Source organism: Thunnus thynnus, chromosome 13, assembly GCF_963924715.1.
Source record: "Thunnus thynnus chromosome 13, fThuThy2.1, whole genome shotgun sequence".
NCBI lineage: Eukaryota > Metazoa > Chordata > Actinopteri > Scombriformes > Scombridae > Thunnus > Thunnus thynnus.
The window spans coordinates 6,936,445-6,953,690 of NC_089529.1; the positions used below are offsets into that span (position 1 = coordinate 6,936,445).

At 43.9% G+C, this 17,246-nt stretch overlaps 1 protein-coding gene across 4 annotated transcripts in view; it reads left to right on the forward strand.

The window, feature by feature from the left end:
- fam222ba (family with sequence similarity 222 member Ba) overlaps positions 1–17,246 on the forward strand; it is a 33,327-nt gene that overhangs the window by 3,391 nt on the left and 12,690 nt on the right. The window contains exon 1 of one of the 4 annotated variants that reach the window (XM_067607521.1): positions 1,225–1,339. The exons of 1 other annotated variant lie outside the window; for it this stretch is intronic. The gene's annotated coding sequence lies outside the window, so the exon portion shown is untranslated. Of the gene's footprint in view, positions 1–1,224; positions 1,340–2,173; positions 2,578–17,246 lie in introns of those variants that run through there. 2 more of the 4 variants (XM_067607522.1, XM_067607523.1) reach the window with 2 other exon arrangements.

Genomic DNA, 17,246 nt, shown 5'->3' on the forward strand with positions numbered 1-17,246 from the left:
TGCTGTATGTCAGCCCATCTGTATCTCTAATTATGTCTCACTAATTAAAAAGCTACATCATTACTTTATTACAAACCAAAAATTCACCCTACGCTCTAATCTTCAAAGGTTGGGATAATTGTGTTTCCTCCTCTGTGCACCTGTGTGTGAATCACAAAGGGAACAAAGTAACACTGATGCCATATTTCTTTCTTGTCTTTTGGCTTAAAACATTCAAAGTAATCGAAATCAATCCATCTAGAGAAAATAAAATTTCCTGCCACTTATCATGTGAACGAGGTGATATGAGCAGCCAATTACCAATTATTAAGAACACAAATTGATGGATAAAAGAGTACAGTGCAAGTGAGAAAGTATAGTGTTTTCCTCAGAATTGTAGTGGAGTAGAATGTTAAAGGTACCATGTGGGGTTTTATGTCCACCAGTGTTGCTGTAGAGCAATGATTTAAGGAGTGGGTTGCTGTTTTTTTGTATTGTGCATGCACACATGAATGCACATGCACAAATCCGAGCACTTGGGCAACATCATCTTTGCAACTGCTTTATGAGGAAAGAAAATGTACTCAACATGTTAGTCAGGCCTCAAGGATACACACAATGCATTTTTGTAAGTAATGCTGAATGAATGTCGCTGTTTGTTTACAAAAGAAAACCTCCACACGACACCTTTAAGTACGGTGTTTATATATTTCATATTTTTCTGATATTAAATCCAATATTTCCATGATATTACCCTCTTGTCCGAGTATCATTACTATCTCTGCCAATGTTTACCTCATTCTACATGTTCTCTTTTATTTCATTCATACATGTGAGCGCTTTTGTATGTGTGTTTTTGTGATGAAAATTCCACAAATAAATTGTACATATATATATATATATTTACACTACTTGCTACATTATGTGCAAACCCAACTGAGCCATCATAACACCCCATTTAGTATATACATTTCGTTACAATGTCTTTGCCTACGGAGCTTATTAATTGTGTATTATGACAGAAAATAGAGGGCAGCTAAACAAGAGTATGCAGCCTACGTGTATATTGATAAGTGTCTTCGGTGATTAAACATCTACATCTATTTTGCGTTATTTCACAATTTTCGTCGTACAAATACTCGTCCAATTGCATTTCACGCTGACTGTCCCTTTAAACCCCTCGGATGTCCTGCGCAGCGCACAGCCCAGCCTGGAACGTATCCAGTAAGTGCGCATGCGCCGGAAGTTGCTGCCGCAGACAGCAGCAGTGATTCGGCTGCGCAGGACAACGGGAGAAAATCTGTCCGTTTCACACCATGGCGACCAACTAAACGATGCCTTTCGCGGAGGTAAACGGAGAGTGAGTAGTTGTATCTTCATAACACGCCTGCTGCCCGACACTGTGTGACATCCTCGCAAATTGTGGCCATAAATATTGGGAAAGGTTGCGAAGGCAACAATGGGACTGTGTGTATGTTTCAGACTGACTGGCTATGTTAGCTAACCAGGAGCAGTCAGCTGGCACAGTGACGGGAAACCTGCAGGTTTATAGCTCCTGTACGGTCCCCTGTCCTGTCTCTAAGTCCCTGCAGCTTAACTGTCTCTTATGAGCCATAAATACTTCACTCAGGCAGAGAAGGAGCCATGAATTCTTGCTGGATGCTGGTGAATGAAACTGGACTTGCGTTATTGAGCTGGTTAGCTAGTTAGTTGTATTTACATTATTATGACAACAACCAATGACGATTAAGTAGACCTCAATTTGCCTTTCAAATCATTATCATGATGTTATCTTTATTATTATAATTTTCATTAACATTAAGGCTTATAGTTTTGTGCCTCATCTCAAGACAAAACTGCAAGTCCTAGAAGAAGCCATCTGTGGATGAAGTTGGAAGTGTGGTTATCTTATGCTATTCCCGGCTTTCAAAGTATGGTATAGCTGTCACTGAGTTGTCTCCCGCGGCTTGTATCCGATATACTCATTAGGACATGCATGCATATATCCAAATTTAGATTGTCAGTCGTCTTCAGCCGTGATGCAGATGTTGTGTGCGCTCCCTGCACCGCCGGCGCGTCTCCAAATAGCGCCTCTTCATATAACGGGAGAGAAAAGTGTTTCCACCTGCAAAGGCAAGTGTTAAAGGTGATAACAAAAGGTTGACGTCACCGGGCTCATCCTGCCTGATCCTGCCGCACAACCTCGACCACTGAAGAGGAGGAGGAGGAGGAGGAGGAGTGCAGGAGGAGTAGTTTCAGAGGAGGAGAGCAGCTTTTTTTGCCGTAACGTCTAATGGTTCGTGTCTGGAAGGAAAAGGTCTATCTCTGATCAGATTTCGGGTATCCTAAGAGCGCACTTAACTAATGGGATCCTATCGATGTTTCCCCCCCCTGCAAAGCCTGATCTTTACACGGCGGAATGTTAATGTTGCCACAGCCTGTCCGTGTTGTCTTTGGCTGCTTTGAGTCTGGCTTTATTGTTGTAGTCGCTCTATAATGTCATGGAGCTTGACGGATATGATTAAAAACATACCGCAGTAAAACAATACTTCTGTGACTGACTGGACAATGGAAGTGGTCGGGTTTGCTCTGCACATGGTAAGATGATTTAAAAAAAACAACTGTGAGATGTGTAAGAGTGATGCTGAGAGATAAAAACCAGTTTTGTCTACATTTGCATGACCTTTCTTTTCTGAAGTTAAAAAAAAAATCTGTCGTTATGTAAAATGCCATTATCTCTCCTTTACCATAACAAAGTAGAGGCTGTTTAGTTTATGACAGCAGGGAGGATGTGCTCCTGTGCTTACTCAAGCAAGAGCCTGACATTACTTGCCCAAAAGTGCAGTTTTGCAATGTAGCTTTCTTCCCTTACATTTCCCAAAGAGCAGATAATTAAATTTCAGACCTTGTTGTCTGGGAAACTCAGGCCCCTAGACTCTGCAATTATCGTGTAGAAGGAACCCTTTTTGCATTGGGGTGCTATGTTTCCCAGCGCAATGAAGATTAATTAGGTCTTAGAAACAAATGACTGTAAGGCCTCTCCCATTCTGTAACACTCAGTTCACCTCTAATAGCACAAGTCTGACGGATACCTAGAAGAAGTTCTTCAAAGATACTGAAAGATATTGTGATGCGAAGGCTAAAATAAACCCCTCTTACAATACACATGTAGATTTTGCCGTAGCTTCCAGCTATAGTGTTTGAAGTAAAAGTTTAACTTTGGTGCAATAGTTGTGAATTTCTGTGCGTGCTCTCGACGGTGTGTTTATTTTTGGTTTAAGTCTGATGTGTTTTCTTGTTTGCTCTAACTTAGAGAGGCAGCAGAAAAGCCTGAATGTCAGGAGCACCTGGTTCATTTGTTCATGTTGTGCTGGTCAGCATTGTAGAAAATGACCGCGTTCCACTGAAAGGGAAATACCACTTGAATGCATGTGTTAATTAGATCTCTGCATGGCTTTTCAAAGTGTCTCTCCTCCCCTGCCCTTGAGTCATTTGCTGACTCTTTGACCTGTCACCGCAAACCCAGAGTCTTTGCTGAGGGCAAACTGACAGGAAGGCAAGTTTGCATCTGGTTTTTCAGCCAACCACTGACAAATATATTGGAACATATTGATTTACATTGTGGGCAGAGGAGGGTAATTTGTTCTAAAATACTTGTGTAGCGTCTTGGCTGCTTCAGTCTCCCTTGCCTGTAGACAAGGTTAAACTATTTCAGACAAAAAGCACATTGTGTAGAGAACATGCACACCTACGTGTTTAAGCTTCCTTGAGTGGAAGCTTTGATGTAGAGTAGTGAGTAGAGTACAGTGTGAATGTAATATGACCACCCACACGGTTTTATAGACACTAATTTCACTGTATCAAACTTTCTTGTTGTAAGCAAATGGCAAAGCAGATGTTAGTTGGTCTCACCGAGCAAAATCAACCGTTCTCAGCGCCTCAGACTGAAGCCCGGATGTTTTGTGTTGCAGAAGGTTCTCCACGTGACAGCCAAACGTTCTGATTCCCAACATTAAGCTTGTTTCAGACAGCAGTAATAAGAGGATAACATCAAAGCTCTGCTTTATATCTCTGAGACTTCAGAGCAAGACTATGAATAACAGATCACAAGGTACAACGAGTGAACCAAGAGAACTTGAGCAGCTTTTATGTTTCAGCTGTTGTTGGGATTCACAGGGAGCTCATTAAAATACATTGATTAGTAACAGTCCTGATTCTGTGATTGTTGACTGTGAAATGGCTCGGCTAACCAGCATATTTTTGATGCAACAATTTTCTGTGCTGGGATGAGCCACTTGGCTGATGCTCATTTTGGTTTATTCAAAGCCTGTCATTTGATGTAGCATTTTAGAGACGGTGCTTGAATTGGAAATGTGTAACCATGTGCTCTCCCCAATGCAATACATTTGTTCCTTTCATATTCCACCGGGGGCCTGTGTATGTTAAATCTCTTGCAGGTGTTGTCTGTGAATTTTATGTGCATAGCAGATTTTTATTTTCCTCACCTCGGTCATTTTAGATGAGCAGCATTTGCGGAATATCATCCATTTGCTAAATGAGGCTGCCCCCCCCCCCCTTTGCAGGGCAGCAGGGCAGAGATTTCCCAGGTACCAATGATCTGCCAGCCGACTCCACCTTTCAGTCCTCCAGTCGGCAGTGCAGCTGTCAGCCCACACTCACCCACATAGCCACCCACCACTTGGAGAGAGTCTCTGTGAGGCCACCTGATGTCTTCTCGGCTGTATGAGTCTGGTTTCAAACAGGGAGCAGATGTTTGGTAGCCTTTGTGTGAGTGGGCAAAGTCAAGAGACACAGTGTGAGGGTCAAAAACAGGTCAGGCTGGGTGTAAAGAACTGCGGCCACATGATACATCCAGATCAGGTGTTTAGGACATCACGGGCAACTTCTGATTACCTCTGAGAACAAGGGACCGACCTGCAGGGCTGCGGCTGTGGGTCAGCTGTTGCATGGCATTTGGTTTGGTTCACATGGGTTGTTTTGTGTTGTGCCAAATGACTGCAGGGGATAGGCCTGGTTTGAGGATACAGTTTGTGTCTTTGTTTACTACATTTTTGTGTTCTTTGTGACTTTTTTTTCCTTTTTGCATGGATTTGCATGTTAGCCGGCAGGTCCAATTAGGGCAAAAAGCTCAACTCTTGCTGGATAGTTTGCGTAATCAGCAAACCCTGGCCTTAAGCCAGGGAGTGCTGCAACCTGATGTTACAAACACCAAGACCAAAGGCCTTTCAGAAATTGTTGTGTCTTCAGCTTGAGGGCAATCGAGGAAGAATCTAAACCTCCCGGTGACATTCATGGCAATAACAGCAGTCAGAGCAGCGGGAGGAACGAGGCTTGGTCTAGGACAGCATCTCTGTCTGATCAGGCTTGTCGGAGGCACTGGAGACGACAGGGTTGTTTATCCACCTCCATCTCACAGGAACGGCAGAAGAGCAGGGCAGATACTGTTATCTGTTTATGGCACAGGATAAGGCCATCTCAGTCGGATCACTGACCCTCCACTGATACTCTCCACCCCCAATACCATGCCCTCTGTAATAAGAGGTTGCTAGGCGAGTCCCATATCTCTCTTAAGTAATCCTAATAGATGCCATTAGCATGTCCGCAGTTATTGCTGCAGTTTTCCAACGTCCATGCCAACTGTACATATCAGGGCATCATTAGCCACCACCAGAGAGGCTCAGAGCCTGACCCGGTCTGTGGGGCCACAACAAAGCACCAGTAAAGCTGTCGGGGATATCAAGTGGTGAGGATAGAGGGAGAGTGAGCTCAAAGTGTCATAGTTGGCGCAGACATTAGATAAGGCTAAGCTACCAGAGGATTAGTGGGGGAGGAGATGTAAAATGCTGTCGGCTAATTGGGCTTTATTTTTAATATTTCAGAGGTTCATTAGAGACTAAATTGGTGAAGGATTTCAGTTCTGGCTGTAGTCTGAGAGTCTTTTTGGGACAAGCCTCACAACCTGAATAATAGCAGATCATTTCTTTCTTGTCATTGAACACAGGATATAATGTTTTAGGAGAATACTATTTATGTTTAACAGAATTTCAGTCATGTTACATGGTTACATTTTTTAAATTTTCTTGCCAAAAGTATGTGGTGCTTTGTGGAAATAGTGTGTTTTTTTCCCTTTGTAATGTTTGGCAGAACACAATAACCTGAAGGATGGAGTTAAGGGTATCATACAATTATCTTCTCCAAAATGACAAAGCAGTGAGTGTCTGCGAAGGCCTGACGAGGCTCAGAGGCTTAGTCTGGGTGCTAAGAGCTATGCCGGGGAGGGACGGAAGCTGAGCTGGGAGAGCTGCTGAGGTGAGCGGTCAGTGCACGGCACTTTGCCATGACCCTCCTCAGTTTATTATCTGTTGCACCACTTCTCCAGGCCTCAGTGTGTGGGTGTGTTTTTCTGTGTGCGTGCAGTGTGCTGGAGAGCGAGCGGCGCTTAGAATGGGGCCCTTTATAACCTCCTAACCCTCTGGTCCTGTTTGCAGCCATTGTTGGCCGCAGTGAATGGTATCTCCGTGCCTTGAAAAGTAACCAGATGACATTCTTCCTGTTGTTCAAAAGGGCCCGGGGTTGTGCTGTGAAAAGCGGCTGAAAGCATAGGCTAAGACTGTGACCTTCAGAGGCTAATCTCTGGCATGTCATTCAGTGCCCGTTTGAAGCAAATGCAGACCTTTTTCCCTGATAGCAATGTACCAAGTCAAACAAAGCAGAAATTCCTCTCAGGTTTTCAACAGTTACACTCCAGAAACAGTTAAGTTAGTTTTTTTTATTTTTTTTTATCGAACCTCCACTTTAAAGGAACCAGGGGGTGTTTTGTAGCAGCTGAACTGAATCGTTATTCCAGACAGGCAGTGTGTCTGACACCTACATTGTCCAAACAGTCTCTCCAGCCTGTGACTGAGCCCACTGTACACAGACCTGTGGCATCAGCAGCCGCTCTGTACTGCATGCTGAAATACCGCCGCTGCTGTGAAAGCAGTGGGGATGAAATGCACTTAGTGAGACAGTAAACATCGGTGCAGCTCTCAAACTAGCTTACGTTGTTTATGTCTCCTCCTCTCTGGTGTATTTGCTGTCTTCAGCTGGCTGCGTTTCCTGGAATGTGCAGGGATGCAGTTGTCGCTTTGCGGTGGGTTGAGGGGGTGTGGGGGGGGGGGGTCTGGCTATAATCACAGTTCATAGTTCAACTCTGTAGTTGGACTCAACTAAGGACAGGTCACATTATTTTCCTGAACTACAAGACCACACTTGATATTACTGTCGTTGTGCTTTGAGATGATCTTAACAGGGTTTTGATCGTCGGTTGCACAACGGGATCATGGTGGTTTTATTCGTGCACATTAACATGTTTGAAAGTTGCTGTTTAAACTTGAACTGTTCAATTTTTTGACAACGCTTGAAGAACAGTCTTCACAACACAATACAGTAGTGCTTCAGTTGTAGAGCTAATTCTAACATTTTGACTCTCATCACCCCCTTAAACAGAAGCTTCTAGTCTACTACTTCAGTCTTTATCATTAATGTGTTCAAGGGGATTTGCTTTTCAACATGTCAGAATACACTTGACTGGCATTGAGCTGTCTTTGTGCCCATCTAAATTATCTCTGAGAGAAGTTCTTTGGGTGAGAACAAAGTTTTCACCTTGCATTCTGTGAATAGCGCTCCTGCTTCCTGTGTTAGCGCGGTGCCACCTGTATGGGGTTAAGATCGGGGTCAGACCTCTCGCACGAGTCTGTTGCCGGGGCCCCTTTTTTTTTTTTTTCAGGAGCCGGTTGCGCCGGGGACTGACGTGCAACATACCACAGAGAAGGAAAGCTGTCAGGTTTTTAATGCCTCTTTTGTCAGACGTCTTTCAACGATAAACGATTGGCATATTTCCTGCCATTTCCCCCCTTTTTCACTGCGCCTGTTGAGTCTGAGAGCAAATAATGAAATTGACCATTATGCAGCTCGTTTGTGTTTGCAGCTTGTTTGTGCGTGCATGTGCGCACGCATAAAAAGGCAAAGTTATTTACAAAGGAGGCATTGAATTAGAAAAGGAAAATGTCAACTTTTATCATGCCACTGCACAACCATTTTGCATTAGTCAGAAAATATCCCCTGAAGTAGTGTAACATCCGCAGAATGTGATGGAGATAGAGAGGGAGACGGGGTGGGGGCAGAGGAAGAAGGGTGGGCCACAATTTGAGAGGCCTACTTGAAAGTACTCGTGTGTAAAGAGTCCTGAGGCAGGTCATGTTGCTGTGTGACAGAGAAGCATTCGTCTCGCCGTATATCTGACGTCCTAGGGTCTCATTGCGAGGGTTCGCCTGCGCTGCGTGTCGGCTTTCTGTAATTAATAGCCAGTAGCCCCCTTCACCCCCATCAAGGGACCAGGTGCTGCTTAGATCTGCTCTGGCATGGAAAGACAGCAGATACGCTGGTGGTGGGTTTCACTGTTATTGGGATAAAACTCGCAGATGTCACTAACATCTTTTCTCTGTGCACATATACGCATGCAGCACCAGACCCAAAACAAAGAGATGTTTAATCGTTACGGTGAATTTGCTGAAGGATAGCTTGTTGGTAAAGGATGTGGTTCATTTAGTCCACTTTATGTCAAGCACCATTCTTCTCATGTCCTGTGCTGTTTAGCAGGGCTTGCGGCCCTGACAGATTGCCATCCCGATGGGGAGATTTACCCAGCCAGCACTGCCAATGGCACTGACACCATCATTAGGCTTTGATCAGCTGCAGTCTGCAAGGGGAAGAAGAGAGAGTAATATTCTTGATCTAATTACTAGGAGACATTTCAGGCAGTGTAATGTGTGATTTAACCTCTTGTCAGAGGCTATAAAAGGAAGCTGGGTTAATCTTCCTGGCAACCTCTTTTCCACGCAGGGGAGAGTGCCTTTAAATTTCCTTTTCCCATGAAGCTGGTAGAAACGAGCATGTCAGTGCGGTATGCTACCACACCACGGCTGACTTTCTACTTGAAATCTTTCAAGGCCAGAGTTCTCTGACCTTTGAATGTAAGCAACAGCTCGTTGGCAAAAACTCATGCGCTATGTGGATTTAGAGATTGGCAAGTAGAACAAAAAAAGCTGTCCTTTGACTTATGTATGCTTCCTCCAAATGGATTGTTTTGCAAGCCCCTTTGTTTCTCTTTCTCTCTCTTTCTTCCTTTCTCTCTCTCTCTCTCCCTCACCATCACCACCCACACACTGCAGCATGTTGAGCACAGGAGACTTGATTGAACAAATAGATTGCAAGTGGAATCGAGGGGTTTGGGTTAATCAGTCAAACATAGTTAAACAATTCTTTAGACATGAAGGGATTAGTCTTGCCTGCGTTGAGCTCATCAGAGCCCATTTTCCCCAGCGCTGGCCAGGCTTTTAGGGCCAAGGGCCACGGCCTGGCTGGCTCCATGGAGAACCACACACGCACCCCTCAGCATGCTCCATTGCCTCTGAATGCCCCACCACTCTCCTCTCCCTTTGTTACCGAGTACAATTGGAATGATGGATTAGCAAATTAAATGCAGACCTTTTTATTCATGTCCATCCCCGCGCAAAGTCTCATTCACTGGATCTATCACAAACCTAGTTTAAAACGGTTACCAGGTCTTTTAATTCCTTCAGAAAAGTGTCTTTTATCGTTCAACTTACTCTTAAAAACTAGTTCAATGACTCTTTCCCAACATAAAGGCTCAGGGTATCTTGTTTTTACAGAATGACTTCCCGTACATTTTCTACCCCTTTCATTACTGAGTGCTGATCACACTGATAGGAAGTGGCCCTGATATGATGATGTGTTGGCAAGCTCGGTGCACAGCTGCAGCCAGCCGTAGCCTGCTCTAAATTACCTGTGTCATTGTCTCCTCCATGTTTCCTGAGAACAGAGCACCAACCCTGTTGGCCCACAGATAAAATGTACCTGCCTCACCCACACTATCTTTCAGAAACCCAGGATCCACACTAGGACTGGATGATAGGGACAAAATCAAATGTCACGATATTTTTGACCTCGATATTGATATTGCGACAGTGTTATAGGGATGAGTACTGGTGCTTTCACAAAATATTATCACAGTGAGATTTTTGATAAATGATCATCAGTAATGTGGATATAATGACTAAGTGGGTAAAGACCAATAATAGAACAGCTAAAACAGTCTGGTAAGTAGATCATTTTACTGTAATGCAGCATTTAAAACCAGGAAAAGACAACACTTATGCTATATTATTATATTATGATATCTAAAATCTAGGAAGATGTCTAGTCTCATATCACATCAATATAATATCGATATATTGCCCAGCTCTAATCCACTTTATTGTACCTTTGCTACTTTTCAAATACCATCATGTTCTTTAAACAGTTTGAATTTCATTAGTTTTAATCTGTGTTCAAGTTGGTTTTGCAGTAGCTAATGTGATGTTTATATGTATTTATTTTCTAAGAATAACTAATGTTTTAACCCAGAGCACTTAGTTGTTTCTGGTGATGCTATCCTTGAATCTTTTTGAGGTCACTTCACTCACAGCACCTCTCCCACACATACATCTTATGTTATAAGCAAAGATTAGTCCATCAACAGGACAATAACCAAAACTATTGTGATAATCGATTATTTAAGTTTTGTTAAAAGAAAAAAATCACTGGCTGCTGATTCTGATTTGTGAGGATTTGCTGATTCTCTCCGTCGTGTTAGACAATAAGGTCTTGGACTTAAAACAACCTGATGACATCATCAGGGCTCTGGAAACTTGTGATACACATTTTTTACTCTTTTCTAACAAGATAAAAAATTGATTAATTGAGAAAAATATCAGCACATGAATCAATAATACAAACAGGTGATAGTTGCAGTCCTAGTTGTATCTGGTGAGGTATGTTCAGTTTACATTATTAAGGTTTCATCTTCTAACATCCATCATTTTAATCATATAGTGGTGTTTTCTTAATGTTGAACTCCAGTAAGACTTTCTATTGTTACACAGTCCAATAAAGACTTGACATGTGATTTTCCCGTACTTTCAAAATGATGTGTTTTTGTCAATGTTACATTAATATTCAGCATCCATGTTACAAACTTTTCACTTAGTTTACTGCTAGTGCTTTCCCCTCCCTGCATCCCGTTTTCATTAGTTTCATTCTCAAAGTTCAGTTTTGAAGCCCGGTCTCCTACTTTTTTGTCTGTTTCCCACCAAGCAGTTAACACAGGCCCCTGCTATCTCTCTCTCTCCCTCTGCCCCTCAGTCCCTCCTCCAGTGCAGTGTGGGGGGTGGATTGCAGTGCTCTGTAGAGACCCCAATTAGCAAGACTAGCAGGCCTCCTGAAGGTCACTCCCAGAGCTTTGGTGTGAGAACAGAGGAGGGCTGGGCCGGTCAGGAGCAGCTCTGAGAGTTACAGGGCTGAGACTCTCAGCTGGGCCCAGGAGTTCTCACACAATAACCACAATTTCTTAACAGCAACAGCAGTTTGCATATTCCCCATTTTTACATTGCACAGTGTTGGCAAAAAGTGGCTCCGGATTTTGCTAAAGGTCAAGCGTTCTCAACGGACTGTCATAGTATACTGTGACCATATCTGAGAGATCCATTTGTCATTAGCTCCAAAGTCCCCTACTTCATCAGCCCGTGTCTGGTGTCGGCTATCTCGGCCTGATTGATGGCTCTGTCCTTATTGCAGGGAACGGGGGTCGATGGCAAAAAATTTGCTGCTGGGTGCATTAATGCTGTGTTCAATGGCAGAGACCTTTGAGCATGCCTCATCAGTCTTGAATCATTGGACGGCCGCAGGAGATCTGTATGAGCGGCCGTGATGCAAGAAAGCAAGAGAGAGAGAGCGATAGGAAAAGGAGTTTTTATCAGCTGGGCCAACGCTATTACTCATATGACTCTATCTCACTCGCTGAGAGGAGAGGAAGAGATTGAATATTTTGATTGAGTTAAGATTTATACATTCAGCCCTTACAAACACACACTAGTGTTGTTACTATAAGTGAATATTTACTTTGTTAAAGTTTAATTTTCACTATTGATAGTCTACACATATAGAAGCCTTGACCAGCCAGATGTCAATCAAACCTAAACCACTGTCAAATTCAAGACATTTTGTACACTGGTGACAATGTAGTTAAAATCCTCAGATGTTGCCTAAATATAAGCAGCTGTACAACTTTTCCTAAATCAAATAAAACATTTTAAAATTTGCTAAATTTAGATTTAAATCAGGAATTATTTGATCAAAGCATAAATCACTGATATCATGAATCTGACCAGACATTTGAAGCTGTCTCTACCTTTTGATACTTGGTGTATTGAACCTCAATACTTTTTTGGTATTGACTTAAATGTGTTTGTTGCCGGGGGAACCTTTTTTTAAGGTGCAAACACATCTGCTAAATCAGTGATTTAATAATCATAAAATGGTGTTGTGGTTATGTGACATTTAGCTTGTTGGCTTTGGTATTATAGTGATTGTTTTTGTATTTTAAACCAGTACCTGTGTAGGAGTAAAAATTCTGGTTCCATGACAACACCAGTACACACCAGCAGTGTGTGTGTAGCCTCACAGTCAGACAGGCAGACAGACGGAGGGCCCTGCGAGCCTGGGAAGGCCAGATGTTCCCATGCACACACAGAGGTGAGATGTTTGCCATGCCGGGCCTGTGTTTGCCTGGCTCTCCACAGAGTCACCGGCTGGCTGCCCGGTGCCCAGAGCCGGTGTCTGCTGGGGAAAGAGCCGGGGGCGGAGAGGCGCTCGCATATACACAGGAGATGAAGGAGAGACCACAAATGTCTTGTGTGTCGCCAGGGGCAAAAAGGAACACATCTCACACAACCTTGTCCGGTAGAGAAAGATCTCTTTTATTCCTCAGCTGGTCTGTTGATGCGAGGGGACTCGTTTGGTCTCGCTGGAGGCCAGACTGAATGTCAGAGCTGCCACGGAGGCGGCTGACCTTACCAAACTTCCATAGACACAGGAAGGAGACAGATCAGCTCGTATCGAACACATACGCAGCAGGGTTTGAAATCAGCATGTTGGGATTTGTTTTTGATTCGTGCGGCTGCATTTCTCAGTGCAGCAGAATATTTTAACCAGTTCTGCCACGAAAATCCACCAGACCTGCATCTCAGTAATCTTAATAACTGAACCAACGTGCTTCCGTAGAATCTCAGTGAGAGCTATTTCTCTGGTCTGCATTACAAAAAATCCATCATAAGATCTGAAAAATGATGCCTGTCATGAGACCTTTTTAAAAACTAACACTAACAAATGAACCTGTATATAAAATAACAGAGTTGAAGAATGAGCTCTGACTCACTAAAATCCTTTTGGAGGTCAGTGTTTATACTTATAAATGATTGAGTTTCCCTGAGTTATTACAGCATCTAGATGAGACCTTAAGGTGTTTAAACCAACAGCGTGTGAGCGATGTGTCAGCATTAAATAAGACGACTAATAGTAAACAGGATTAAGCTGTTTTAATGCAGAATAGTACAAGGTTGAATTGTTTCGGGCCAGACATAAGTCTAATTAGGGTTTTTCTTTCTGTGTGTGTGTGTGTTGGTATATATACAGCTCATATGGGAGAGAGGCCAGTTAGTATAATGGCACAGTGGATAAATCTCTCACAGCAGGCCTGTGTAACACTGGAAGCTGTTTTTGTGCGTTAAGCCCTTTTAGGATGATTTGTGAGAGTCAGCGCTTGCACAGTTCTGCCTAGCAGAGCTGCTCTGACCCCCCTCTTAAATCAGCCCAGCCGCACTTGCAAACAGGCCAGGGCTGGTTAATGCTGGGTCAATAATATGGGTCTGGGTGGGACAAACACACAGAGACTTAACTTTTTTCTCTGTTAAACACAGCGTACATGTCAATAAGAAGGAACTGGGAAAGCTAAAGGAGGTCATTATTGCTGCAGGGAAAATCAGTGGTGTATATGTTCGCCTGTGTTTTATATGCATGTACTATGTATATGTGTGTGTGTGTGTGTGTGTGTGTGTGTGTGTGTGTGTGAGACAGAGAGAGATGCAGGAACAGATGCATTGATTCAATTTTGTTTGCTGAGTACTCGGAGCAGAAATGTAAGCCGTGGGAACACCTGGAGAGAGGGGAAAATGGGAGAAGAGGTGGTGGTGGTGTCAGCTCTGCTATTGGCTCTGCACCAAGCATACACACACACACACACACACACACACACACACACACACACACACACACACACACACACACACACACACCTCTGATGTGCGAGGGCAGCCTGGGATCCCAATCAGCAGCACTTAACAAAGCTTTCCTCTTTCTCCCTTTAATCGCAGGCTCAATTTGTCACTGGGGTGTCCAATTTCTGATAAGCGCTTTGACTGAGAGAGGCGAGGTGGGTGTGGGGAAGAACACAAAATGGATGCACCTGCTAACAAATGAAATCAAACCACTCCATCTTCATTTCCCTTTTTTTCCGCCAGCTGGAACAATGCTGCCGCACTTTAGCTCTCAACACATTGAGTTATTTCCCACTAACCAGGGAGAAGGCCTGGCAAATAGGTAGACGCAGAAGTCTGCTTTTTAACCTCTGATGGGCAACTGGGCTCGTTTCTGTGACACACCTTCAAGGAATTTTATGTAAAAGGCCAATTGAATGACTTTCAGAGCAGTTGTTTCTATCTATTTTCTATTTTAAGTCATTTTGAGTGTGTATTTCTTTGTACGTTGGAAGTATTTACAGTAGATCAACTCAACACAGATTCATCTGTTTGTTTGGGTTTCTTCATCCTGCCCGTAACACAACTATGCAAATTATAACCGAGCATTCCCATAGCAAACAACTCGAAAAACCAGCTGCCTGAAGTCTGAAGATGTCTATCACCGCACATACCCTTACACACGTGGAGATAATAGATTTACGGTTGTTTAGTATCTGTTTATCTGTGTTGTTCTAAATATGCCCTCCTAGCCCTGTACAGAACCCAGCAATCTGGCATCTGACACGGCAGCATGTGACTCAGCGCATTGTTGTCTGGTGTGATGTTGGGATATGTGAAGATAACACTGATGTGGCTGCACCGCCGAGGAGATGAAAGGAGCAATATTTCTCTCATACGTACGGGGCTCCGTCTCCAAGTTGTGTAACCCGGTGGTTACCAGAAGGTTGAAGTTTCTCCACGAGATGAAGGGTCTCCTCCATGATGCATTCCTGTGCTTCTCAGTCTTTCTCCGCTCTTATCATCTGCCGTATCCAATACACCGAGCTGTTTTTAGTGTGTTAGCTGCAGTGCTAAAGGACTGGACCAGCCTCTTACCCTTGTCATGGATGATTTTTAGAGCAGCCCCTGATTAATTGTAATCATTTCATGTTAATCAGAACTAGTTTGAGATGCGTAAATCAAATCCAATTTCTAGAGCTGCTTCATGAGATCTTTCCTTTTCTTTTACTTCATGTCTTTATTTCTCCCTTATGTGGTTTTGGACTGTCATGTCTGAGAGTAGGCTGGCTTTTTCCTCAGTGAGCTTCTGGCAGCACTCTGGATGGATTTGCAGCAGATAAATAAATAACTAGGCTGGCACCCCTCACTTTGGATCCCCTCTGTTTTGGCAGGCCATCCACACTGCATTTTCTATCAGGTGTAAACATGTCTGTCAAGCGGCACAGCTAGGGGCCCCGGCATTTTGGCATTCATGACGCCATGCATGCTGCGCTGCCAGCACTTTCTGTCTGCCCGCCTGACCTTGGCCAAGCTTGACATGACTGAGCACACTTAGCTTTATCTTCCACATTTGTTGGGCGCTTCGAGAAGCCAAGTGGGCTTAAGTGGCTGTTAGTGAAACTGACCCCAAGTTGAAGAGTGGACCTTGGCTGGCTGTCCTCGCAGCGCTGACGTGGCGGACGGGTAATGACCATGACATAGCTCTGGCAGAGATAGCCAGGCCAGGCCACTCACCGCCCAATATCTTCTCATCCTCTCATCTCACCACCATTAATGTCATCTTCTCCACTGTGAGGAGCTCTGGACATCATCCAAGAGGAGGGGCCACGGGCTCCTAACCACCCTTGTAAAGACGAGAGTGGAGGAATGAGGTCACTCTGATAAGAAGAGGCCCCATACTTTCAAAGCATGTCTGCTTTTTTTTAAATTTTTTTGAGTTTCATGGCACACAGCTTCTCTAAGAGCATGTTTTCTCATTGTGAAACCAACTTTCCGTATCTGACACGTATGCAGAGATTTAGCCGATCCAGCTGTGGTCTATGCATTATTCTAGGGGCATGCTGTCTCTCTCCGCTCCATATCCACCATCTCACCTCAGGGAACTGTCACTTTTTCATCAGTTAGTTACTGAGCGTTCATACAGCCTCCCAGTTGTATCGCAGACCCCTCCCTCCCTCTAAAGGAGAGTAGTTTCAAGTAGCTGTCTTCCTCTCTCCCACACTACTGCAGCAGTTTCCTTGTTTGACAGTTTTATCCCTGACACTCAGCGTCTTGGAACTTTTTGGAACCACTATTTTACAGACTCTCGATTCGTGTGCTAGTTGGGTTCGGGTTGGTTGTCTCCTCTCCGTTTCCACCCTCACGCTCACTATCATGGCTATCTCCCGCTCTCTCGCCCTTTCTCTTTTGGTGTGAGATAACAGCCCGGGTTGATGAGGGGTCTCTGCTGACTGAAAAAGCAAACGGCCCGTCCCGAGCGCCTCAGGATGTGCTGGAGTCATCAGGATCCATTGTGTGAGACTGTGAACCAGCCTGTGGTAGCCTCACATGCCCGTGGCCCTCTGCTAGCAACAGAAATCCTTTTCTACTTCTGTTGTTTGTAAAGCCTGACGGGCTAATGAAGGCCATACCGATGTGTCATTTCTTCCTAATGTGCTCAGGAGCCAAGGCTTTTTCCCCTTTCTTTTGACAGAATGCTCTGGCTTGGTATTCAAGGGTAAAAAGCTGTTCTCTTCCTCCTGCTCCTTTCTTTACCTCCTATTCAGAGACTCAGCTTGCAAAGAAAAGTAATTTCACTCTCTCTGTCCCTGAGAGAATCAACACAGTGAAGTTGCATTGAATTTCTACTGCAACATTTTTTTTCTTGGCTCTATTTCAGACCCATAACCTGGGGGTAAACATGCAATTAAAATAACAGCAGCCTGCTTTCTCCACCACTCTCCTCTCCCTCAGCCGTTAGCACAAGCAATGTACAACATGGTGACTTGGTTCTCCTAATTGCTTTTGCTTTTAATTGGTATAGAAAAGCTGCTAATATTCAACCAGCAACCA